Below are 25,578 nucleotides of genomic sequence, written 5' to 3' on the forward strand. Positions count from 1 at the left end.
TAGATAGATAGATAGATAGATAGATAGATAGATAGATAGATAGATAGATAGGGAGAAAGAGAGCACCAGGAAGTATAAACAGATTTCTAAAACACCTGATGTGACCTCAGAGCAAGTCCCCAGCCAGCTAAGCCTGCTAAGCTTTCATCTGGTGAATAGGAATTAAAGAAAAGTGAAAAAGAATTAAAAAAAAAAAAAGAAAAGAAAAAGAAAAGCTTATGGCTTGGGATGGTGGTGTTCACCCTGAATCCCAGCACTCAGAAAGCAGAGGCAGGCAGATCTCTGAGTTTGAGTGTAGCCTCATCTACTGATTAAGTACAAGGGCAGCCAAGATTAGGCAGTGAAGAAAATCATTAAAATGGAAAGCTGGTTAAAATGTATTTTAACAGGAGGGCTGTGTTCCAGCCCCAGCAATGAGCAGAACTTGGAAGGTTTAGCTATGTGGTTCTGGCATGAGTGTTAAGGATACAGAAGGGGGTTATGAAATCTTCTTCCATCAATAAGAAAAGCCATTGAGGACAAGTGTATGCCAGGGATGTCACTGCATGGAGGCCTAGAGAGGCCATTGCATAAAGGTCTGGAAGTGAAGCTTCGTATGTGTTGGAGACCGCAAGATGTTGGAGATACCAGAGCTGTAGAATACCTGTCAAGGAGAGCAGCTAACAGGGAGTGGAAACAGCCCAAGAGAAAGAAGTGTGTTATAGTCAACAAAACTAAAATCAGTTAGAGACCTGGAGTGCTTTGACACTAGACATGGAAATGCAGAGCTTGCCTAGTTTGCCCCATTGGTTTTCAGTCTTGTTTTGGCCCAGTATTTTTTCACTATGATGCTTTTCCTCCCTTTTAGACTGGTAATGTATATTCTATGTCATTGTATGTTAGAAGTATATGGTCTGCATTTTTTGTATGATATAACAGTGGTTACACATGAGTAGCCAAAAAGACTTCAGACTTTTAAAGATAGTTGAGATTGTTAAGGTCTATATGGACTTTTAAAGTGGACTAAATGATGTTGAACTAAATAATTTTGTATTATTATTTGTCTACAAGCCTATGAGAGCCAAGGAGTGGAATGTAGTGATTTGAATGAAAATGACTCCATAGGGAGTGACATTGGAAGTGTTGCCTTGTTAAAGTAGGTGTAGCCTTGTTGAAAGAACTGTATCACTAGAGGTGGGGTTTTAGGGTTCAGATGGGGTTTTAGGATTCAGATGCCCAAGCCAGGTCTAGTGTCTTTTTTTCTATTGCCTTCAGATCCAGATATAAAACTCTTACCTACTTCTCTAGCACCATGTCCGCTGGCATGCTATCATGTTCCCACCATGATAATAATAATAGAGAACAAAACCCCTGAACTATAAGCCAGCCTCTAATTGTTTTCCTTTATAACCATTGCCATAGTTATGACATCTATTCATCACAACAATAAGACCCTAACTAATATGCTTATTCATTTACCTTGAAGAGTCATGTGTATGCCATGGCAATGGAGTTGAGGTCAGAAGACAACTTTCAGGAGGACAATTCTCTCCTTCTATTGTATGAAAAAAAAAAAAAGATTAAACTGTCCCCAGTGCTCAGGCACTTTCACCTACTGAGTCATAGTAATAGTAATAGCCCATATTCATATTTTTTACTAATAAACTACAAAGTATCCTCTCATGAAAAAGCAACAGGTGGCTGTAACTTAATTTAAAATTCAAAAAAGTATAAATTACCAAATACTGCATTTTTCCATTTTTCTTAGCATAATTAATTCTAACCACAAACATAATTTTTCATATTCAGTTTTTTAAACTGACAACATAATTATATAGAAAGAGATTCTTTTTAAGTCAATTATACTAAGTATTTCTTTTATTCATTCTTTTATTTAAACTTAATTTTTTGATATTATAAACTTGACTTGTACATGAGGTACCACAAAATTACATTAAGATAGATTAAATTTATCATGAAAATAGACATATAGCAACATCATAGACTGAGTAACAAATTATACTGATTATTTTATACTAAAATTTGTTTATTCAAAATGAACCAAATCAACATTAAAATATATTATTTTACAAGGAGAAAGCACAAAAGAACATATCCAGGGCATTTAGTATATTTTGCTAATCCTCAGACTGAAACTTCAAGGCCTATTCATATGATTCAACAACCTCTCTGCTACTACCTTGCATGAACACAGAAGCACTACTTTAGAAGGAAAGGACAATATCTAAATAGAACTAAAATCCATATTGCTATTTAGTGTGAAGCATAAATTTTCTTTAAATATTAGGAAAAAATAAATAAAAAGAGTGCACTGAAAGTAAAAATGTTAGCAAACTACCTCCATGGCTGAGTGTAGGCACTAGTTTTTCAAACTATACATTTTTGGGGAGTTCCTTAAAGCTTTTAATGCCCTTCCAACCCCCCAACTGCAGGTATGGGAAAAAGAAGGTGGTTCGGGAAAGGGGATGTAGCCCTCTTTACTTATTCCTGCTGGGAAGGATTCTTTTGGGGGTAATATCAATATCCATCGTCAGGAAATCCAAGTCCAGGAAACCAGCAAAGCAGCAAGCCAGCAGGAGCCACAAGCAGCCCTCCTCCAGTCTTCCACACTCCATCTTCTGCACTACCATATTGATACTCATTAAAGTCCATAATTCAACTAATTCCAGCTGGCAAAGACCCCTCTCAGAGTCCCTGCGAAGCAAATAGTCTGCTGCTATAGACAATCTGATTCAGTCCCATATCCCACACCTGGGATTAAAACAAAAACATAACACCTGAATTTATAAGAAATGTCTATTACATAATGTATTGTCATGGAAGAGAACGTTAAGGATATGACATTTCCCATTAGAGAGGACTAACCCTAGATCTCTGGTAAAATAGCATTTATTAGTCGTCAAGTTGGCTATCACCAGTGTGGCACTCAAACATAAACGCAGCAATTGTGCATCACATGAGGCACAATATCCATTCTAGGTTTTCATTCTAATCACTTAGAGTCTAAGTCAGAAGATAGCAACAGCGGACCTAAGGACTTAGGAAAGCCTTATTGAATTCCTGAAATTTTCATGACTTCAATTTTATTTAAAACTTAATAGAATACCGTTGTCTATGTGTCAACTCTTGATAACATCTAGGCTACCTCCACTTCCTTGCTGTGGTGAATGATGCAACAAACATGGATAAACAGGCTTCTCTACAGTAAGATATAGATTTCTTTGTATGTAAGCCCAGGGTATGCCTGGGTGGATCATCTGGTAGTACTGTTCTTAACTTTTATAAAACTGTCACACTTGTTTTTATATTGAATATATTTATTACTTCACACCCACACTAGTCTTCTCCTGTGTCTCTGCTAGCGTGTTTTTCTTTCTTTTTTAGTATTTAAAATATATACAGTAAATGTTGTTTTTATTTTCTCAGATGAGGGCATGAGATGAGAGCCGTACCCAAGCTTTATGAATACATGCCTTGGGCTGAGCCCAGAGAATTTCTGTCTAACTATCTCTAAGCCTACATATGGAAGGTTCTAGCCTTCATACAATCCAATCTTCTGCAAGGCAGGATCTAGAAGTCTTCAGCTTCCAACCTCCATCTGCTAAGTGGACTAGTTAATTAATTAGGCCTAGAATATTTTCAGTCTCAGAGACTTATAGCCTAATAAGCTCACCCTTTCTGGTTCTTTCTGAACTTTGACTAGCTGGTTCAATTCAGCTGGTCTGGCTTAAAATTTCTCTCCAAGGTGACTGATTCAAACTGGTTTCTCACTATAATGCTCTGCTGAGAAAAACTGCCTTTGGATTCTCACAAACTGAACTGCATGAACTCGACTGAATTGTACTGTACTGAACTGCATGGAACTGTCTATACTCCCAAACTGAACTGTACTGTACTCTACTCCACTGTACTGTCTCCATGAACTCTCCTGCTCTCTTTGTCTCTCACTCTGTACTCTCGTAAGTAGCTTCTCTTTCCTGTCTGTTCTTCTGACAGTTGGCTGTATCTCATCTCTGACTCATTCTGTCAAATATTTCTCTGATTCATCACTTTGTCATTGTCTGAGGCTAAAAAGATATACCACATTTTAGCCAAAGGGATTAAGGGTGTGTATTCCAGCCAGAGGGATAAAGGGTGTGATGTAGGCATAAAGTTATTGTGTGATTCAAATGCTGATTTCTGTACCCCTGTGTCGCGACCGGCCTTTGCCGATAAGGACGACGCAACAACCGAGGATTTCTTCAGCGGCAAGTTTATTGTACAGCTCTTTCTTGCAGATGGTGAAGGACCCAAACCCCTGGCAGCGCCCCGTTTAAATAGCCAGCAAGGCGACCTGTCCGTCTGTAATTGGTGCTCTGCTCGAGTCCTCATCAGTATATGGCTGGCAATTGGATTGCAGCCTAAACCCTCATCAACATAAAGCTGCGCATGCGCAAATCGCGAAGCAATGCTGACAAGAAGCGCGAAAATGCTGGCAAGAAGAACCAGGAAGCAGGAAGCCGGCGCCATCTTGTAATGGCGGGAGCGGCTCCCGACATCTCCCCCTTTTATATATATTAAAGGCCATCTCAATCAGAAAAATAACACACCATGAGGTTACCGATCAGCCTGCTGAGCCAACAGCATCAGCGATCAAGGAGTTTACACAGTGTAAGAGACCCTCTGCACCTTGAGTCCCGTGCAATGGGAACCTGAGCCCTGGGAGGTGCAGAAGTCTGTCTTGAACAGCATCCTGGTGCAATGGGAACCTGTGCCCGTCAGGAGTGCTACAAGTTCGGACAGTGTCTCAATGATTGAGCATGTTAAGCCAGACTTGGGGAGATGCTCCCTGCTCTACAGCCAACATAGCCTAAACCATGGCCACATTTTTAAGATGTTGTTGTCTTTTGAATCTGCAGAGCAACCAAAAACAGAGAAACAGTCCAGCCAGTAGCAACACTCCAAATATTCCCACGCCAACCCACTCCTTAAAATAGGAAAAGGCAGAAGATAGACATTGGCAAATAAGGTAGTCCCAGAGAGTCATTAGTGGAATCTCCTGGGTCTCCACCTCCAAGCTCGTCAGCAGTCCGTTCAACATCAGGATCAGGATCAAAGTTAGGGTCAGGCTCATCTTGCTTCACCACCCGGGTCAATCGCGCCGGAACCCAAATTGGATTTTCTTGGTCCTGTGGGAAAATACACACAGCTCCCCTGGATCTTATTAAAATAGGATCCGGTCCTTTAATGATTATCAATGTTGCCGGAGTAGGTGCATCGTAACACAGCCCATACATCTAGAGTGGAGCATAGCACCTGTACTTGATGGCTAGTGTAAGGAGTAATAAGAGTAGAGAGCACAGCTGCTGCCAAGCCTTGATTTGTTACCGGTATTTGTTCATATACTTCAGGTGGGTATAAGGTCTGATTAACTACCCACTGGCCTTGTCCAGTAAGCATATCATAATCCCATTGAGGCCTCTGATTTGCTATATTCTGATTAGCTTGAGCTGAGCACAGCTCGTGAAAGATGGACTTCCAGTCTAAATATTGCCCCAGAGTCAGACAGGCTCTTACAGTATTGTACCAATCGTCTGGAGTCATGGCATTGTCAGCCAGTCTTTCTATCAGCGCCACTGTAAAGGAGGCACTGACGCCATATGTCTGGACTGCTTCCACTAATGCCTTCAACTGTTTAAGATCTAAAGGAGAATGATGTCTATTATTCTGAGCGTCCTCCCAGATTGGGAACGCGGTTTTAATCCGCTTCCTCTCTTTTTCTGATATCAGGGAAAATTTTGTCTCTGCAGATTTGGGTTCTTCAGTGGCTGACTTCCGCATGGAGAACCCGGAAGTGCCAGCATAGGCCACATATGGTGGCGGATCCGGGCGGTATCGCCCTTCCTCATATTTAGCTGCTTCCTCATCCAACTCTGCCTGCTCGTCAGGGTCGAGCCCTGACTCCTCATCAGTTTGTTGATTCTCAGAAGAGCTGTTTTCGCTCTCTGTAGACTCCGGCTCGCTCGATGACGAGGCGACTTTCAAATTCTGAAACTCCGCTAAACTGGGATATACCGGGGCACCACTCTTCTTTTCCTTGCTACCGGTCTGTTTTGGTTTCTTTGACTTCTTAACTAGCTTTCGCGCCTTCGGCGCTTTAGCCTTATCTTCTTTGGTCCCATCCTTAGGGGATTTACCGGTCTTAATTCCCTTTTCTGCTTCGGATAGACTATCTTGGTGATCTGCTAATATTCTTTGCCCTTCTTTTACCTTTTCCTTGCAGTTCTCATCCTCTATGCACGATTTAATCAATTTATAAATTGGCATCGTTCCGGGCCTTAATGTTCCCTTTTCCTTTTCTGTTATGATGTCATTGCCTAATTTATCCCAACATCCTGTAGTCAAAGTCCCAGACATCTGAAACCAGGGTGCTACTCGGTCAACTTCCTTTATAAAATTTTGCAGCACCCGGTCTGGAATCTTTAAGCCTCTCTGTCTAAGCAATGCCCGCACTGCCTCCAGAATCGGCTTTACTTGATGATTTCCCATGCTTCCTTTATTTACAGGAGTGGGAAGGCCAGCTCAGTTATCTACCTGAGGCTTACAGTCCGTTTGTATCACAAGGTGGAGAAACACACACTTTATCTCGTTTCCCGCAATTAAGGCACAGACAGCAAAACAAAATGTAAATGGAACAGCAAGCAATAAACAATCCACCCCACATCCAATCAATCATACCTTGCAGAAAAGTACCGCGGTTCTCACGCCACTGACTTTGAATCCTTACTCGACGAGCAGTCGGGGTCCTTCAAAGCGATCCTCCACTCCGGGGTTCGGCGGCTCCCGGGTTTCGGCACCACTTGTCGCGACCGGCCTTTGCCGATAAGGACGACGCAACAACCGAGGATTTCTTCAGCGGCAAGTTTATTGTACAGCTCTTTCTTGCAGATGGTGAAGGACCCAAACCCCTGGCAGCGCCCCGTTTAAATAGCCAGCAAGGCGACCTGTCCGTCTGTAATTGGTGCTCTGCTCGAGTCCTCATCAGTATATGGCTGGCAATTGGATTGCAGCCTAAACCCTCATCAACATAAAGCTGCGCATGCGCAAATCGCGAAGCAATGCTGACAAGAAGCGCGAAAATGCTGGCAAGAAGAACCAGGAAGCAGGAAGCCGGCGCCATCTTGTAATGGCAGGAGCGGCTCCCGACACCCCTGAACCTTAATCTGTTGTAATTCTTGTTCTTAGAATTTCCTCTTTCAATGTTATATAAACACTACTCCCAAGTTGTCCCCTGATATGCCAATAAAGCAACTTACAGCCAATTGCTTAGCAGGGGTGAGAATAGGGTTGGACTTCCTGCCACCAAGGGGAGGAGGAGTGAGAGAAAAAAGTAGGGAATGGAGCATCAGAGGTGTCCAAGAAACATCAAGAGAGATGAGTTGGATCAGGAAAGCTACAAAGTGCGAGAATCTCTGAGATGCTTGCTGGGAGGAAGCCAAATTAACTTATAGGGTTAAAAGTAGAGTAGTAACTGCTCAGTTATTGTATTGTGAAGCTTATTATTAAACAGATAGAAATGAGTTTCAGTTATTTGTGTGATAGCTGGGTTAAGAGAAAAACTATGAGAAACAAACACAGTTATATACATTTAACCATAATGGTGTGTATTCCAGCCAGAGGGATTAAATGTGTGTACTATGGGTTGTTGGAGGTTGGTCTGATGGGTGTTACTGGACCTTAAGATCTGGTTATACCTATCTTTGTTTTGTAAACCTACCTAAGACATATCTGATTGGTTGATTAAACAGCCTGTACCTGGGTAGGGCAGAATGGGGTAGGCATGGCTAAGATTCCTGGGCTTTGGGGGTTCAAGAGAGGATCAGGAGAAGAGAGGAAGACAGAATGCCATGATGAGTTAGCCTGGAGAAGAAACGTCTTGGGACTGGGAAGAAGGACTCCAATAATGGCATGAAAAGACCCAGATGAAGAATAAAAGCAAATATTTAAAAGATTATGGATGGTTAAGGAGGACAGCATTTGATGGGGCCTGGGAGATGGGTGCTGAGGTGATTCAGACAGTGTAGGTAGGAATATCTGGCCAGCCCAAGGTAAAAAAGGCAATTAGAAAAGCTATCAGGTGTCTGGGTCTTATTATTTATGATAGTGGGTTAGGTAATACCACCATGATAATCATAGGGCTAATTATAAACATTATATAGTCCAACATTTCTGATTAATTATTACAATAATGGGTGTACCCATATTTCAGCCAGATCACACAGACCTAAGTCTTTGGATGTGACCCCTTGCCAGAGTAGTTATATTAATGGATTAAACATATATATATAAACATGTGTATATATATGTATACATTAAGAGAGAGACAGACAGACATATAAACAAAGAGAGACAGAGAGAGAGAGAGAGAGAGTGAATTGTCTGTATATTTCATTAACCCATAGCCCATTTGTTAATAAACATATTTATAAGTGTTGAATTTTTGGAGTTCTTCATACATTCTATATATTAATCCTCTGCCTGAGAACCTTGTCATATGCAGCCTTGTAGCCTTTTTATCCAATTTTGTTTATTGGATCCAGTCAACACTGAACCCAGGCCAGTCAAAGAACTGCTCAGAAATACTTGGTATATAATCAAACTATTACCTATTAATTTCTATAAAGTCTTCCTCTTCCATGTTAAACAGGATCTACTTTTCATTACATGCCTTCTCACAAACCTCTTAAACACTCAACATGACATATACTTCCTAAGTCTTGTTGATAAAAATCTACCACCATATACCAAAGAATGACATCTCATGAACAAACACAACATTTCATATACCAAATGTATTTAAACTATTTTCAAAATGGGTGAGGAAAATCAGGATTTCTTCCACCATCAAGATTTATTGTGTAAGAATTGGTATATGACAAATTAGTAGCCAGAAACAGGGCAAACAGTATACATTCAGAGTCACAGCCAGGCATGTTGAAGTCAAAATAGATTTGTGGCGATATTATGTTATGCTTACCATAAAGTTAAATTTAATTATCCAATTGGGACATAAAAAACATCAATACATAAAGTCCTGCAGCTAATGAAATGTCATTTTAAAATGTTTTGTTGTTGTTTTTGTTGTGCTTAGTTAAATAGTTAAAACAATTATGCCAGGTTTAGCAAATAAAGCACCAATGCTTATTTAAATAAGAATTTAAAAAAAATCTATTAACCGATTTTAATAGTTACATATTTTAAATTGGACATGAGACAAACATTAAAATATTATTTGAAATTCAAGTTTTTTCTGTGTTCCTGGTATTTTATTTGGTGATCTTAGGCTAAGATTAAAGTCTTTACTGTCATTTAATTCCAAATCAATAATAGGAAATCAGCTTAAATTGTGGGTCCAGGCTCCTTGAGAGAAGAAAAATGGATTTCCTTTTAACATCCTAAGTTCATGGCACATATATTTATGCAAGGTAGACTGAATGTGACCTAAGAAACTTTATAATGAAATGGACATCTCTCTAAACAGGTAAACCTACGTTTTTTTCCCTTACATGTTTGTGGGGAAATGTAAAGTTACAGAATATTATAGCAGGCAAGAGCATCATAACAAACTGAGGAACTCACCAGGGTCAGCTCAGACTCTCCTCACTGTCCCTCGGTGCTCTCAGCAGGTCCTCGCTTTTCCACTTTGGTACCTCTATTCAGAAGTTCTTATTGGCTTGCGGTGAAGGTCGGAAAATTTTCCTAGGTTTAATGATCTGATTTAGGAAAGAAAGGTATTGTCAAAGGCAAAAGGAAACATACTGTTTCTCTCTCTCTCTCTCTTTTTGTTTTGTTTTGTTTTGGTATTTTTTGTTCTTTGTTTTGTTTTGTTTTTTTGTTCTTGTTTTTGTTTTGTTTTTTTACACTCCTGGAGCTTCAGATCTGTCCTTCTCCCTTTGGCAGGGGCCTGGATCTCAGCTGAGGTCCTGGAATTTGCCTTCCAGAGAGAGAACGGGAATTCCATTTCTCTCTGGGGCAGCTAGAGTGCCTTAGGATGAGACCTGAGTGCTCTAAGCCAGGGTGTGGAAAAGGTTTTCCACAGAATGTTACAGTTTAGCTTTTAGCATAAAGTCGCTGGTGGTAATGGAAGTTCCAGCTTTCCCAAGCTTAGGGCAATACCAAAGAGTTACAGCTCTTGGTCAAGTTGTTGTGCTGAGCAGGACAAAGGGGTGGGCCAAGTCCAGGGCCTGGTCGGACTGTAGCCAAGACACACGCCCAGGAAGGCCCAGGCCCAGAGAGGCACCGGCCCAACACCCAACGACCCAGAGGGCAGCTCTGTTAGACGCCACCCGGCGGCAGATAAATGATGAATCTTAGATAATCTTGAAGAGAGAAACCTCTACTCTGCATACCTTATTCATAAGAAATTAAGGGCAATATAAACCTTGGGCAGAGGGTGAATGTGTTTGATTCCCTGGGATCAGGCAGTCAGGAATCTTAAATGGTCCTATCACAAGAAGGAAAACAAGGGGCTTTAATTATCCTATGGGGGGTGGGATAGGTCACTGCTGGGCTAAGATCCTTAACAGGGTGGGGAATTTCTAGTAATTCTTAGATGCTTGCTAGAGCAGTTTCCTTATCAGGGGAAGAGTCTAGCTTGTAATCTGTCCTGAGGGCCATGTGACCTCCTTATAAGACCTGGAATCATCTAGATCAGGGGAGACTGTTGGAACCACACTGAGAAAAGGGGAGTCTGTCATCATAGAACAAGTGCAAATAATTAGCTATCCAGAGGTGACCAATTTCAACGTACCACACAGATCCAAAACACTACAATGCTGTACTTTAGAAGTAGTCTGTCATGAAGCTACATGCTAAAGTTCCAACAAAACGCTCAGAATCTGAGCCTTAGCCTTCTGAGTCCTTGAGTTAGGAACATAAAAAGTGCCGTACATCTGTCGGGAAACCCTGCTTCTAAGACGGCAGTTTGCGATGACTGGAAACCTCCATTTGCTCAGTACGAAATGGAAGAATCCCTTTGTTGGAAAAGCTTCCTGTTCTCTGCCTGGGCATTTCAGATCCCCACACCCTCTACCTGAATAATGTCACCTAGTCCTTAGGGAAATTACAGGTCTAACTCCCTTTCTCCTGATAATAACCATTCAGCAAGTACCTGGAATTCCTGCGATGCCTCTCCATGTTAATGGGACATCTCAGTACCTTATCCCCTCACCCAAAGTTCTTTACCTACCGTATAGTTACCTATCCCCTCCCCAAAATTCCATATAACCCCGGTTCGCCAGAATCCAGAATCTGCCCCTCCGAATCTGATCCTGGAAGGTCATTTTCATGCTTGATCAGAGGCCACCAAATCCTTAGGTTGTCACTTCTCTCTTGCTTCTGAGGACAGGTGGCCAGTGACCCCAGGAAGAGAAATAGCCTCAATCATCTGAAGAAAATAGAATGGGATATTATTGGAAAGCCTTTTGAGAACAAATTTGGGCTTTGTCTCCCTTCTGTCTCCCTATTAGAAGGAATTCTCTGTTCCTCCTCTAAGTAAGAACTATACTGTGGGGCAGATCTCTGCGTCAGGAATGATATGCAGGACCAGTGGAAATAGGAAATCGTTGCATTCATGATACAACTACTTTTTTTTTTTAAGTTAAAAAAGAAAAGCCATGTGCATCTCCCATGGAGTAGATGTTGGGGTATCACAATGAGAGCTGGCCTGGATCCAAGATATGATACTCTACTGGGAGAAGTAAAGGTGGTAGAAATGTTACTTGTATCTTGAAATATGTTGCTGAGTAGAGCCAGTCTGGACTTTTCAATGCATGCCTTACAAACACCTGCTTGGATAAAGCAACAGATCATCCTCTTGACAGTGCTTCTGCTTGATCCAGGGAAACTGCCCAGTCCCTGCCTTGCTCTTTAACCAGGTGAAATCTAGAATTACAGCAGACAAAACCAATTAAAGAAAAGCTACTGATGAGGGTTTCCTACCAAATGTCTTATCCACTGCCATCTACAGGCCCCAGTCACTCCTTTTTCTCAACTAAAATATTAACAAATATCTTTAAAATTATGTGCTAAAACTGTTTTATTTCTTAAAGTAACCATATTTGTTAAGTATGAGTATATCCTTTGTGGGATCCATATTATAGCCATCCTCTTAACCAAGAAAAATGCTCTGTGACTAAACACCAGGTTTCCCTGCTTTGTTGTTTATTTATTTTGTTCTTGTTTTCTAACCCAGTATTTCACTATGTAGTCAAGGCTTACCTTAAGCCATGAAAATCCTCCACCTTTAGCCTCTGGTGTTCTAGGATTATAGGTTTAAACATAAATATAAAATTATATTGTATGGCATGATTTTGTATATGCAGATATTTCTTAAGGAAGACCTTTCAAAAACAAAAAACAAAAACTGTCTTGTGTTAGCTTTTAGCCAAGCAAAATGCTGCAGCTTCTGTCTTGACCTCTGCTGCTATACTGCACTCTCTTGATGCCAAATACAGAGCTATTTACACTTTCACTGACTTATTGTGATGCCAGGTTCACAGGACTTATTGTGATGCCAGGTTCACAGGACCGTCAGAAACCACCAGGAGATGACACAATGCAATAGCAAGAGAGCTTTATTACGAGAGCAATTGAACTTGGGACCCAAGTCTCACTGATGCAGCAGTAGAGAATTGGGACCTCGAGCTCTGAGTGGGCAGGATTTTTAAGGGAAAAGTCTGTGAGCAGTGGTTTTCCATGACAGCAAGTGGGGGGGGGGGCATGTCTTGATGTTACAGGATTAGGTAAAAGTTAGAGGGGCGAGATGATCTTCTCTAAGGCACAATTGCCTAAGGCATATGCTTCTCTGAGGCACAACGGCTATTCTTCTAAACTATATCTGAAATATTGGGGAGAATTTTTCAATCCAATTCCCAACTGATTCTCGTTGATTATTGCCAGGGAGATTGTCTCTATTTTCTATGAAATATTTATTCTGTGATATATCCTGAAGGCTGTTGCTAAGAGAGTTAACTTTGTTTTCTGCCAGGTGCACATTTTGTGATATTTCCTGGTACCTGAATTCAGCTCCCAGTCAAGATGGCTGTTTATTTCAAAAATGGAGTCACCCAGGCTAACTACATCCAGGCTAACTTAAACTCTTCATTATTATGAGCACCAAAGTGCTGTGACACATAGAAGCCTGCCACTGCACACTCTTTTTCTTTAAACTTCTGGTATTCAGCAATCATCATGAGAAAATATATTTAAAACTATGTCTTCATTTGTCAGAAAAAAATTATACCGACCAAAACTTACCTTTATGTAACTTCATAGACTTGTCTTCAAAAATCCCATGCAGCTTTTCCTCATTTTTTGACAGTTTTATTTTTCAGATTTTAAGGATGCCTAGATTATTTTCTGTAAGAAAAAGAAAGATGCTGGGCAGATCAATTCCCAGAAACTGAGAAAAGGAGCAACACAAAAATCATATCTGGAATCAGTAACAAAATTTATCTCAACAAAGTATAATACAAGGAACTCCTAACACAGCCAAGACGTAAAGTTAACTGCATATTGCACAATGCTGAACACGGACATAGTAGTTTAGACAGAGAGATTGTATAAACTCTTGAAATGTAGTTACCTCACTGGCAATTCAGAACAAGAAGGGCCAAATATGCAGTGATCTGTTTTACATGTCTGTCTTAACAACAGCAAAAACCTTTCCAAAAAGATTGTTATATTTTCTTGTGTTACTGTTTGATAGAAGTAAAATTTTATAGACTATCTTCTGAGTTCATTTAGAAAATTAAGTTTCTTATATTCAAAAGTATTGTTTTATCAAAGGCCTACTTTTAAGGTAATCAAAAGAAGAAATATAACCTACTATACTTTCAAACATTTCTAAATAGCTAAGCAATAATGACTACTAGTCCTTCATAAGCAATTTGAAAAATACTGTGCTAGTAGGTCACAAATTAAAAGTTCTGGCTGCAGTCTCTCAAGTCAAACCTCAGTTAAGTGACTACAGAAACACAAATGGACCTGAGAACATTTGGCCTGTGCTTGCACATGCTCCAGCCATTGCTTCTGCACCATAAACAGTTTGGAAAAGGACTCTGTTCATGCCAATAAGAAATTCCATCTTGGATCTGTAGTCTAGAAAAATCCCTAATCTGAAACACGTTTGTCTGTAATTTTCTTATACTCCACACCTCCATTCATTCACAGTACAATATTAGCTTTTCCAGTAGGCTAAGACAAGATGGAGGCAATATAACAAAAGAATCAAGCTAATCCCTTGCTTGTCCATTCAGGTAATCATGACAAAGTGAGTTAGTCAGTTGATTACAATTAAATGCAGCTCTGCCATGTATACAGAACATTTCATTTCCATTACGTGCTTTATTTTGAAAGCTATTCCTAAAACAGATACAATAGAATAATGAAGAACATTAAATTATCTCTTTTTATTTCTGGAACTTTGGGCTTGATAATAAAGAATCAGACTTGCTCATTATACTTCATTTTCCTGAAAGTTAATTTGTATTATTGTTAGTTCATATAACTTTTACTTTTTTTTATTTACATTAAAACATTCATTAAACAGACATTTGAAAATTCACACCGTGGAAAATGACTTCATATCTTACCTGGCTATTTTCAACTATTTTAAAATAATTTTAGCTTTTGTCTTCTAAGACTTTGACAAAACTAAATGTACTTCAGGATCAAAATACACATTTTATGTTTCTGTAAAAATCTTACGGACATTTTATGTATGATTTATGCCTTGTTATTTTGTATAATATTATTGCATTAGCATAGTCCATGTTATTTTACAGCTTTTAAAACATTTTTACTGGCACTTAATATTTTATTGAGAGAATATCCTAGAAATCATTTCATCATTTTCTTAGAATTTGAGATTCTGACTGTTCCAAGTTGTTTACAATTATTAATGATCATCCTATGAACTTAAGCAAATATAATAGTTCTCTTAAACATTAAGGATTATTTTACTATGGTAGATTATTAGGGGTGGAATTCCTGTTCAGAAAGATCAACAATTAACTGTCAGCAGCACTGACTAGGATATTCCATGTCATACTCCAAAGAGTTTTTATCCCATTAGTATCTTAGTTAATTTGACCAGCCAAGAACTGGAACCAATATTAACTTTCAGTATACATGTTTAAAGTCATGTATATGTATGTGAAATAAACCCTTCAAACCTTTATAAGACTTTTATGTTCCTTAAAACATTCATTCACTTATACGGTGAACCATGATCATGTCCATCTACCACTACCTCCCTCCAACTCCTCCTTGCACCTCCCAATCTTCCCAGTTTCATGTCCTTTTTATGTGTTGTCATTAGTAACTTCCTGAATTCAATTTGGTCTGACCATATACTCATGGGAATGGGGCCATCCACTGGTACATGGGCAACCCACCTGAGGCCCCACCTCTACTTGTGACAAAAAAGAGTCATTCCCCCTAGTGTAGTGATTCTACAATGCATCCTTTCCTTGCTCCCCAGGGAAAAAATGTTCTAGCCATCATTGCTACTCTTATGTTTTAACAACATGAGGGCAAGTTTATAAGTCTGCCAAGAGCAACATGATCCCTTCTCTTCTAATTGTCATGGCTGACCCATGAGCCTAACAGTGAGGTAAAAGCAGTCATTCACAGGATGTGTTAGAATGATCCCAAGTATCAGGTTAGCATGCTAAGCAGTGTTTGCCTCACTTTTTGACCCTTAACAAGTTTTAATGCCTCATTCATGGTCACTCTGCCAGGCCAAAGGAGCTAAGGCGCCCACAAGAATAATGTCATAGCTGATTATTCCTACTTCGGTTTCCTTAGGGTGATGACTCTCTTGATCTTTAGCTGCCTGTGGGCATTATTTAGCTACATGAAATGGTTCCTGCTTTGGTGGGGTGGGTGAGGGGTGAGCATCTCATAGGTAGTGACCCACTCCAGCACTTATCTTTGCTCCTCTATGGTAAGGGTCATGAAAACAAAAAAAATATAAACAACTGGAAGGGCCAGTTCTCATGGCATCAACTCTCTGAGTCTGACCTTACACGAGCTTCCTAAACAACTCCATTTTATAACTCTGCTTCACTGGACTAGTGTAGTGATTATATGAGCTGTTGTATGCACTGAAAACATATCTTGAAGACATGTACCATTTGTTCTAGCTTTAATTATAACTTAATTCTTGCCATCTGAAATGAACATATTGTACTTTAGTTTTAGTTTCTTTCTGTAGAACGATTCTGCAGATTAACTGTATAATGCTTTAGAGTACGGTACAACTCTAAGCAGTGTTCTTTCTCTCCATCAGACTCTCAGAAATTCAGCACAGTGCCTTGGGCTCTGTCATAGCCTGAGGATTCAACTGTCATCACTGACATTCTCAATTCTAAGATGTCAGGGACCACCTGAGGGAACTCGCCAACTTCAGAGACCACCTGTGGAAGCTTATCAACTTGCCTCAATTTGCCTGTTCCCTTACCTGCAGTAAACATACTGCTTGGAGATGCCTGTTCCCTTACCTGCAGTAAACATACTGCTTGGAGATGTCAGAGACCACCTGTAGAAACTCACCAACCTGCCTCAACTTGCCCGTTTCCTTACCTGCGGTAAACATACTGCTTGGCAACAGCAGAGATGTGCTCACAGAACCATGGCTTATCACAAGATGTTTCAGGCCCCTGGCCGAGAAGAATCTGTAATTTTTCACCCACCCTACTTCCTCATCCTGAACCCTATTTAAAGCTGATTCTGCTCAGTAAAGTTAGTCCTTGACAAGCACCTGTTTGCTTGGACTCGTTTCTCTTTCTCGCCCATCTTTTCACAGGTTTGGATTCTCTTTTACCCCTCGAATAACCTTAGCTCCGCTGGCCAGAGCACTAAGACATTTCCAGCTGGATTTATATTATCACCGATCAATACCCAAGTGAATTTGGCAAAAAAGGGACATCTGTATAATAATTAATCCTCTCTGCTTATGACATGACCTGTGGTCCAGATTTGTGGTGCCAGCTCAGATTCTCTGAGGGAAGCAAAAGCACTACATGCAAACAGGATATGATCCTGAACTGGATCTCAGCCAATCATTTAAGCTTGGCTGTGCAGCATTCTTCTGAGTGCTAGGCACTCTTCTATCTCATATTGGAGCTTGAAATCAGTAGATCAGGAAATTGGGAAGTAAAGACATAGCACAGAGGGGACTAAGGAAAATCCGGAATCCTCAAAAGTAAAATCAAATAAAAACCATGTTAATGCTCATTACCTGCCATCTGGATTAGGTGAGTGCCCTGCGCAGCATATGGGTACCCTACTGCATGGAGTAAAATATAAACATGCATGGGGGGAGGGAGAAAATCAGGAAAGGTTCTAGTGAGCTTCTGTCCTTAGAGGTTTGCAACAGTCCCATGGTGTGGTACATGAATGACATAGTGGTTTCTGCCTAACGACAATTTCCAGTAAGTGGAAATACACAAGAAAAGAAATTCAGGCAAATTTAGTTCAACCTAGCCAGACAGGCACATCATAAACCCAACTGACATCTTAACACTTTTAAATAAATCATGTGTATTTTGAAATCAGAAATATTAGTAGGTGTGGTCAATTCTGATGAGGTCTGTCTATATTTATATTATATTTTAAAATCTCTCCTCCTCACCCTCATATACTATGCATATTATTATAATCCGTGCCTAGTTATCCAATACTCCTGTCTGAATTGAACCACTTGAATGTGACTAGAATAAAGTCTGAAACTAACTAACTAATCCACTTTAAATTTAAAATTACAAGTGCAAAACTAGTTTGGGTGCCAAACTACTATTCCATTTGTTAGGTAAACTCACTTTAGGTTCCCTTGTGTTATTCTTACATAACTCCTCGAAACTCCAATATCTTTTCTTCATAGGCCTCCTTGGACTGCCATAACAAAATGCCAAGGAATGTGTGGGTTAAATAGCAGAAATTTAGTTGCTCATATTTCTGGAAGTTAAATTCCATGGGCAAAGTGCTAACTGATTTAGAACCATGAACGGACTGTGAACAACATTTCCACTGTATCCTCCTGGGCAGAGAAGCAGAAAGAGAATGTTCTCCATTTTCTGAGAGCAGTAATACTATTCATTACATGATCTCTACAAAATAAACTTACCTAAACCTAATCAAGGGCTAGGAGGATTAAACTCCAAATACTATATAATTGTGTATTATGGTTTCAATGTACAGATTTTAGGGTGACAAATTTACCATCCATGTTCCTTTGTATAAGTTATTGGTTCTGATTCTTTTATGGAAAATGGCAAGAATCCCAAAAGAATGTTTACATAAGTGTGCCTATAAATCTACCAGTTCATCCAAATGTAAATTCAGATACTGTAGTGCCTACTGGCATAGTGTCTGTAATATACAAACTTTCATTCTTACCAACATTATCTGTCACCTGTGTTTTTGGTCTTAGCAATTCTGACAGGTGTAAGATGTAATCTTAGAGTCATTTTGATGTGCATCTCTCTAATTGCTAAGAATTATGAACATTTCTTTAAGTGCTTCCTGGCCATTTGAGATTCCTCTGTTGATAATTTTCTGTTTAGATGTGTATCCCATTTTAATTGGAGTATTTAGTTTCTTGATGTCTAAGTGAAAATTATCTCCTTGTCAGATGTTTTCCTAGTATATAGGCTGACAATTTTTGTCCTATTGATAGTGTCCTTTGCCTTGTGGAAGCTTTACATTTTCTGAGGTCCCATTTGCTAATTGTTGATCTTAGTGCCTATGCCACTAAGATATTCCGTTCAGGAAGTTATCTCCTGTGTCGATGCACTCAAGGCTATTTTCCACTTTTTCTTCTGTCAGTGTGTCTGGTTTTATGTTGAGGTCTTTGATCCACTTGGCCTTGAGTTTTTGTACAGGGTGATAGATATGGATCTATATGCATTCTTTTTTAATTTTTAATTTTTTAAAAGTTTTTACAATTTATTCATTTTATATCCTGATTGTAGCCACCTCCCACATCTCTTCCCGCCCCTACCCTCTCTCTCTTTTTTTTTTCCTCCTATTCCCTTCCCCTAGTCCACTGAATGGTGAAGGTCTCCTCTCCTGCCATCTGTTAGACCAGTTAGACCAGTGCCATTTGTTGAAGATATAGGTCTCCTCTCCTGCCATCTGTTAGACCAGTTAGACCAGTGCCATTTGTTGAAGATATAATCTTTCTTCCATTGTATAATTCTCGCTTGTTTATAAAAAATCAGGTGTCTATAAGTAGGTTGATTTACCATTGATCTACCTGTCTATTTTTATATCAATAATATGTGATTTTTATTTATTTTTTAATTTATTTATTTTTTATTAATTAGAGTTTATTCACTTTGTATCCCAGCTGTAGCCCCCTTCCTCCTTCCCTCATAATCTTTCTCTCCCTCCCTCCCTCATCTCCTCCCTGCCTTTTTCCCAGTCCACTGATAGAAAAGGTCCTCCACCCCTTCCCTCTGACCTAGCCTATCAGCTCTCAAAAGGACTGGCTGCATTGTCTTCCTCTGTGGCCTGGTAAGGCTGCTCCCCCCTCAGGGGGAGGTGATCAAAGAGCCAGCCACTGAGTTCATGTCAGAGACAGTCCCTATTCCCATTACTAGGGAACCCACTTGGACACTGAACTGCCATGGGCTACATCTGTACAGGGGTTCTAGGTTATCTCCATGCATGGTCCTTGGTTAGAGTATCAGTCTCAGAAAAGACCCCTGTGCCTAGATATTTTGGTTCTGTTCCTCTCCTTGAGCTTCTGTCCTCTCTAGGTCTTTCTATCTCCCCCTTCTTTTTTTTCTTCCCCTGCACTCTGCTCAAACTTTGGCTATGAGTCTCAGCATCTCCTTTGATATCCTGCTGGGTAGTCTTTCAGAGGCCCTCTGTGGTAGGCTCCTGTCCTGTTCCCTGTTTTCTCCCTCTTCTGATGTCCATCGCATTTGTGTTTCTGAATGAGGATTGAACATCTTACCCAGGGTCCTCCTTGGTTATCTTCTTTACGTGTACAGATTTTAGTATGATTACGCTATATTATATGCCTAATATCCACTTATAAGTAAGTATATACTATGTGTGTGTTTCTGCTTTTGGGATACCTCATTCAGGATGATCTTTCTAGTTTCCTCTATTTGCCTGCAAATTTCATGATTTCCTTGTTTCTAGTTGCTGAAGTAGTATTCCATTGTGTAAAGTAACACAATTTCTATATCCATTCCTCCGTTGATGGACATCTGGGTTGTTTCCAGCTTCTGGCTATTATGAATAAAGCTGCTAAAAATATGGTTGAGCAAATGTCCTTGTTGTGTACTTGAGCTTCTTTTGGATATATGCCTAGGAGTGGTATAGCTGGATCTTGAGGTAGCACAATTCCTAATCGTCTGAGAAAGTGCAAGATTGATTTTCACAGTGGTTGTACAAGTTTACATTCCCACCAGCAATGGAGAAGGGTTCTCCCTTCTCCACAACCTCTCCAGCATGTGTTGTTACTTGAATTTTTGATCTTAGCCATTCTGATGGGTGTAACATGAAATCTCAGGATCATTTTGATTTGCATCTCCCTGGCAGCTAAGGACGTTGAGCATTTCTTTAAGTGTTTCTCTGCCATTAGATATTCCTCTACAGAGAATTCTGTTTAGCTCTGTACCCCATTTTTTAATTGGATTACTTGATTTGTTGCTGTTTAACTTCTTGAGTTCTTTATATATATATATACACTGAATATTAGCCCTCTTTCAGAGATAGGGTTGGTGAAGATCCTCTCCCAGTCTGTAGGCTGTCGTTTTGTTCTGACGGTAGGACGGTAGTGTCCTTTGCTTTACAGAGCTTTTCAGCTTCATGAGGTCCCATTTATTGATAGCTGTTCTTAGAGCCTGTGTGTTGGTGTTCAATTCAGGAAGTTGTCTCCTGTGCCAATGAGTTCAAGGCTCTTCCCTACTTTTTCTTCTAACAGGTTTAGTGTGTCTGGTTTTATGTTGAGGTTTTTGATCCTCTGGGACTTTAGTTTTGTTCAGGGTGATACATATGGATCTATTTGCATTTTCTACATGTAGATATCCAGTTAGACCAGCACCAATTGTTGAAGATGTTATCTTTTTTCCATTGTATGGTTTTGGCATCTTTGTCAAAAATCAGGTGTCCATAAGTGTGTGGGTTTATTTTTGGCTCTTCTGTTTGATTCCATTTATCCACCAGCCTGTTTCTATGCCAGTACCATGCCATTTTTATTACTATTACTCTTTAGCACAGCTTGATATCAAGATTGGAGATATCTCCAGAAGATCTTTTATTGTAGAGGATTGTTTTAGCTATCCTGGGTTTCTCATTATTTCATATGAAGTTGAGAATTTTTCTTTCAAGGTCTGTAAAGAATTGTGTTCGTAATTTGTATTGAATCTGTAGATTACTTTTGGTAAGATGATTACTATACTTCTGTAGTAGAACTTTAAATTAGGGTTAGTGACACCTCTGGAAATTCTTTGATTGTACAGGTTTGTTTTAGTTATTCTTAGTTTCTTGTTTTTCTATATGAAGTTGCATATTGTTCTTTCAGATTCTGTAAGACTTGCGTTTGAATTTTGATGGGGACTGCATTGAAATTGTAGTTTCCTTTTTGTTTTTGTAAAATGACCATTTTTACCATGTTAATCCTACCTATCCACGAGCATAGGAAATCTTTCCCTTTTTTGATATCTTCAATTTCTTTCCTCAACAACTTTGACGTTCTTGTCATACAGACCTTTCACTTGCTTGGTTAGATTTACACTAAGCTATTTTATATTATTTGTGGTTGCTATGAAGAGTGTTGTTTCCATGATTTCTTTTTTAGCCCATTTGTCAATTATTTAGGAGGGGTACTGAGTTTTTTTAGTTAATCTTTTATCCAGCCTCTTCACTGAAGGCATTTATCAGCTGCAGGAGTTCCATGATGGAATGTTTGGTGTTGCTTACATATAATATCATATCATCTGCAAATAATGATACCTTACATTCTTCTTTTCCAATCTATAACCCCTTGATCTCCTTTAGTTGTCTTATTGCTCTGGCTAGAACTTCAAGTACTGTATTGAGTAGGTATGAAGAGAGTGGGAAGCCCTGACTTGGTCCTGATTTTAACGGAATTGTTCTGATTTTTCTGTCTGTTTTGATGTTGGCTCTCAGCTTGTTGTAAATTGCCTTTATTATGTTTTTGTACTTCCCTTGCATCCCTAGACTCCAAGCCTTTTGACATGACAGAGCATTGGATTTTGTCAAAGGCTTTTTGGCACCTAATGTGATGATCATGTGGCTTTTTTTCCCTTTCAGGTTGTTTATATGATAGATTACTTTGACAGATTTTGTATGTTGAAACATCCCTGAATCTTTGGGATGAAACCTATTTTGTCATGGTGGATTATCTTTTTGATGTGCTCATGGATCCCCTTTTTACCAACATTTAGTAAAAAGTATTTTGCATCAATGTTCATGAAGGAAATTGGTCTGTAATGTTCTTTCTTTGTTGAGTCTTTGTGTGGTTTGCTGTGGTTTGGGTATTAGAATAACTGTGATCTCATAAAATAAATTTGGCAACGATTTAGCTGTTCCTATTTTGTGAATAATTTGAGGAGTATTGGTATTATCTCTTCTTTGAAATTCTGGAAGAATTTTGCACTAAAACTATCTGGCCCTGGGCTTTTTTGGTTGGAAGACTTTAAATGATTGCTTTTATTTTCATAGGAAATATGTCTATTTAAAGTATTTATCTGACCTTGATTTATCTTTGCAAAAAAGTATCTATTAACATTTTTCCATTTCTTTTAGATTTTCCAGTTTTGGGGAGTACAGGATTTTGAAATATGACCTAATGATTGTTCAAATTTCTTCAGTGTCTGTGCTTTTTCTGCCTTTTCATTTTGTTAGTTTGTATATTTTCTTTTTACCTTAGTTTTGATAAGAGTTTGTCTATCATGTTGATTTTGTTTCTTTGTATTGTTCTCTTTGTTTTTATTTTGTTTATTTCAGCCCTCAGTTTGATTATTTTATGTAGTCTACTCCTCTTAGGTTTGTTTACTTCTTTTTCTTGAAGAATTTTCAGGTGTGCTGTTAATTTGCTAGTACGAGATCACTGTAATTTCTTTATGAAGTCATGGTCATTTAGCACTAAGAACTTTCCTTTTAGCAGTGATTTAATTGTTCCCAGAAGTCCGGGAATACTGTTCATTCATTTTCTAACTCTAAAAAGTTTTTAATTTCTTTATTTCTGCCTTCACCTATTGGTCATTCAGGAGAGAGTTTTTCAGTTTTCATAAGTTTGTAGGCTTTCTCTTGTTTCTGTTGTTGAAGTGCCGCTTTAATCTGTGTTGGTCTGATTAGATATAAAAACAATTTAAGTTTTTCTGTATCTATTGAGATTTGTTTTGTGACTGTGTTCAATTTTGTAGAACATTGCATGGGATTCTGTGAAGAAGGCATATTCCTATGTGTTTGTAGATATTTGTTAGGTCCACTACAGTCATAACGTCTGTCAGCTCCATTTTTGTTGTTGTTTAGTGTTTGTGTGGATGACCTGTCCATTGGTAAGAGTGAAGTATTGATGTCAGTAGTGAGAATCCTGGAATTTTGCTTCTTTTATAAAGACAGAAATATTATAAGAATGTGCTTTCATTTTAATTCCAGATGTAGGGATATGAGGGTGCTTCAGACTCTCCACAACAGCTGACTATGATTTTCCTTGTGATCTAGCAGATGTATGATTTTGCCAGATTCAAATAGTTTCTGAAATTGTGTGATGTTGGGAATTCTGAAAACTTTTCAGAAGATACATAAATTCTAGAGAGCCAATAGACAGGGTTAGTGCTTGTTGGTCATTCAATGGGGTTGTTAGCAGTAAGGCTCAAAAATGAAACAAAAAGAAAGAAATTAGATTCAAGGATCTGTATTTCTCTCTCCCTCTCTATCTTTCTTTTCATCCTAAGTAATAATAAAGGATGAAACCTTGAGAATAGAGGTTGGGAAAAAGATGAACCCACAAAGTAGCAAAGACCAGCTATCAGCAAACAAGAAACAAAAAATAGGTTAGTTTCAAGGATCTCTGTGTCCTTTTCCCCCTCTATCCTTCTTTCTCTCCTATATAATAATAGTGGGTGTAAAAGGGGACATAAAGCATGGGAAAAAGAAGAATCCAAAAAGTAGAAGCCTGCTACAATTGGCACCTCAATGTGGAGCTCAAAAGTTAAGGATAAAAATGGGAAATTTGGTTTGAAATTCCATAGAGGAAATGGCAGGGGATGAAGGAATGAATTTTTTCAGGAGACCAGGACAAAGTTTACTGTGACTGTGACCACTGTGATGTCCCCTATTTTGCTCCCAGAGGAGATTTTATGTCTTTTATTTTCCTTCTTCTTATATTTTTGTTTCAAGAAAGTTTAAAATAATGGCTGAGTAGTTGGAAACATTACTGGTGGAAATGGAGGGACCTGAAAAACAAAAACAAAACTAAACTAAACTAAAGGCTTAGATGGGAAAGCAAAAGTACTCTCTCTTTTCTGAAGAGATTGCAGAGTTGGGAGTACAACTGGAGAGGTTGCAGGTAGAGATGGAAGCTTTCAGGAAGCAAGGAACACTGGAAAATAGATAACAAAAGGCTCAGTCATGGTGACTGAGCAAGAGAGTGGGAGTTTCTTGCAAAAGGAAAGAGGGGAAAACTATGCATGGAGAGCAGTGGCATTAGAGAACAGCTGGCACAGCTGGAAGACAATCTTATGAAACAGTCAATTTTGAGAGAAAAGGTTAATCTTGAATGAACCACCCTACCAGAGTGGGAAGAGAGGAGGTCTGAGGTTAGGAAAGCACCAGTAGTCACACATCATATGCCTGCTAATGGTGTAGAACAAGATTATTAAAAGATAGGATGGTGTTCTGCAGAAATGATAGATCTAAGGCATTTTAAAGAGGCCACGATTTAACATAGAATGCACTCACCTCATGTAAAACAAATTCTAAATAACTGTACAACTCAGAACAGAATGGTCCCTTAAGACTGAAAGGGATTGGTTTATACTAGAGGCTGGTCCACAACTGCAATGGTTAACATGGAGGAGACAAAAAGCTGTGAATATTAAACAGCAAAATACAGTGAGGGGAATGAATATAGCAAAAGATCAATTGCTGGGGGAAGAGTGATTCTATCATATACAAGAACAGATTCAATTTGATGATGTTACTATAGAAAATTGGCACTTAGTGGATTTAAGAGCATAGGGCTGAAGAGTTTAAGTTAGCCAGAATATAACTCCATTTTAAAATAAAGATCTTTACTGGGAACTGGATTCAGGTATCAGGAAATATCACAGAATGTACACCTGGCAGAAAGCAAAGTTAACTCTCCTAGCAACAGCCTCCAGGAAATATAACAGAATAAATGCTTCATAGAAAATAGAGACAAACTCCCTGGCAATAATCAATGGGAATCGATTGAGAATCGGGTGGGAAAATTCTCCCCAATGTTTCAGATATGGTTTAGAAAAATAGCTATTGTGATTATATGCCTTAGCCATTGTGATTGTGTGC

Source organism: Psammomys obesus, unplaced genomic scaffold (genome assembly GCF_907164565.1).
Source record: "Psammomys obesus unplaced genomic scaffold, mPsaObe1.curated_primary_1811, whole genome shotgun sequence".
Classification (NCBI taxonomy): domain Eukaryota; kingdom Metazoa; phylum Chordata; class Mammalia; order Rodentia; family Muridae; genus Psammomys; species Psammomys obesus.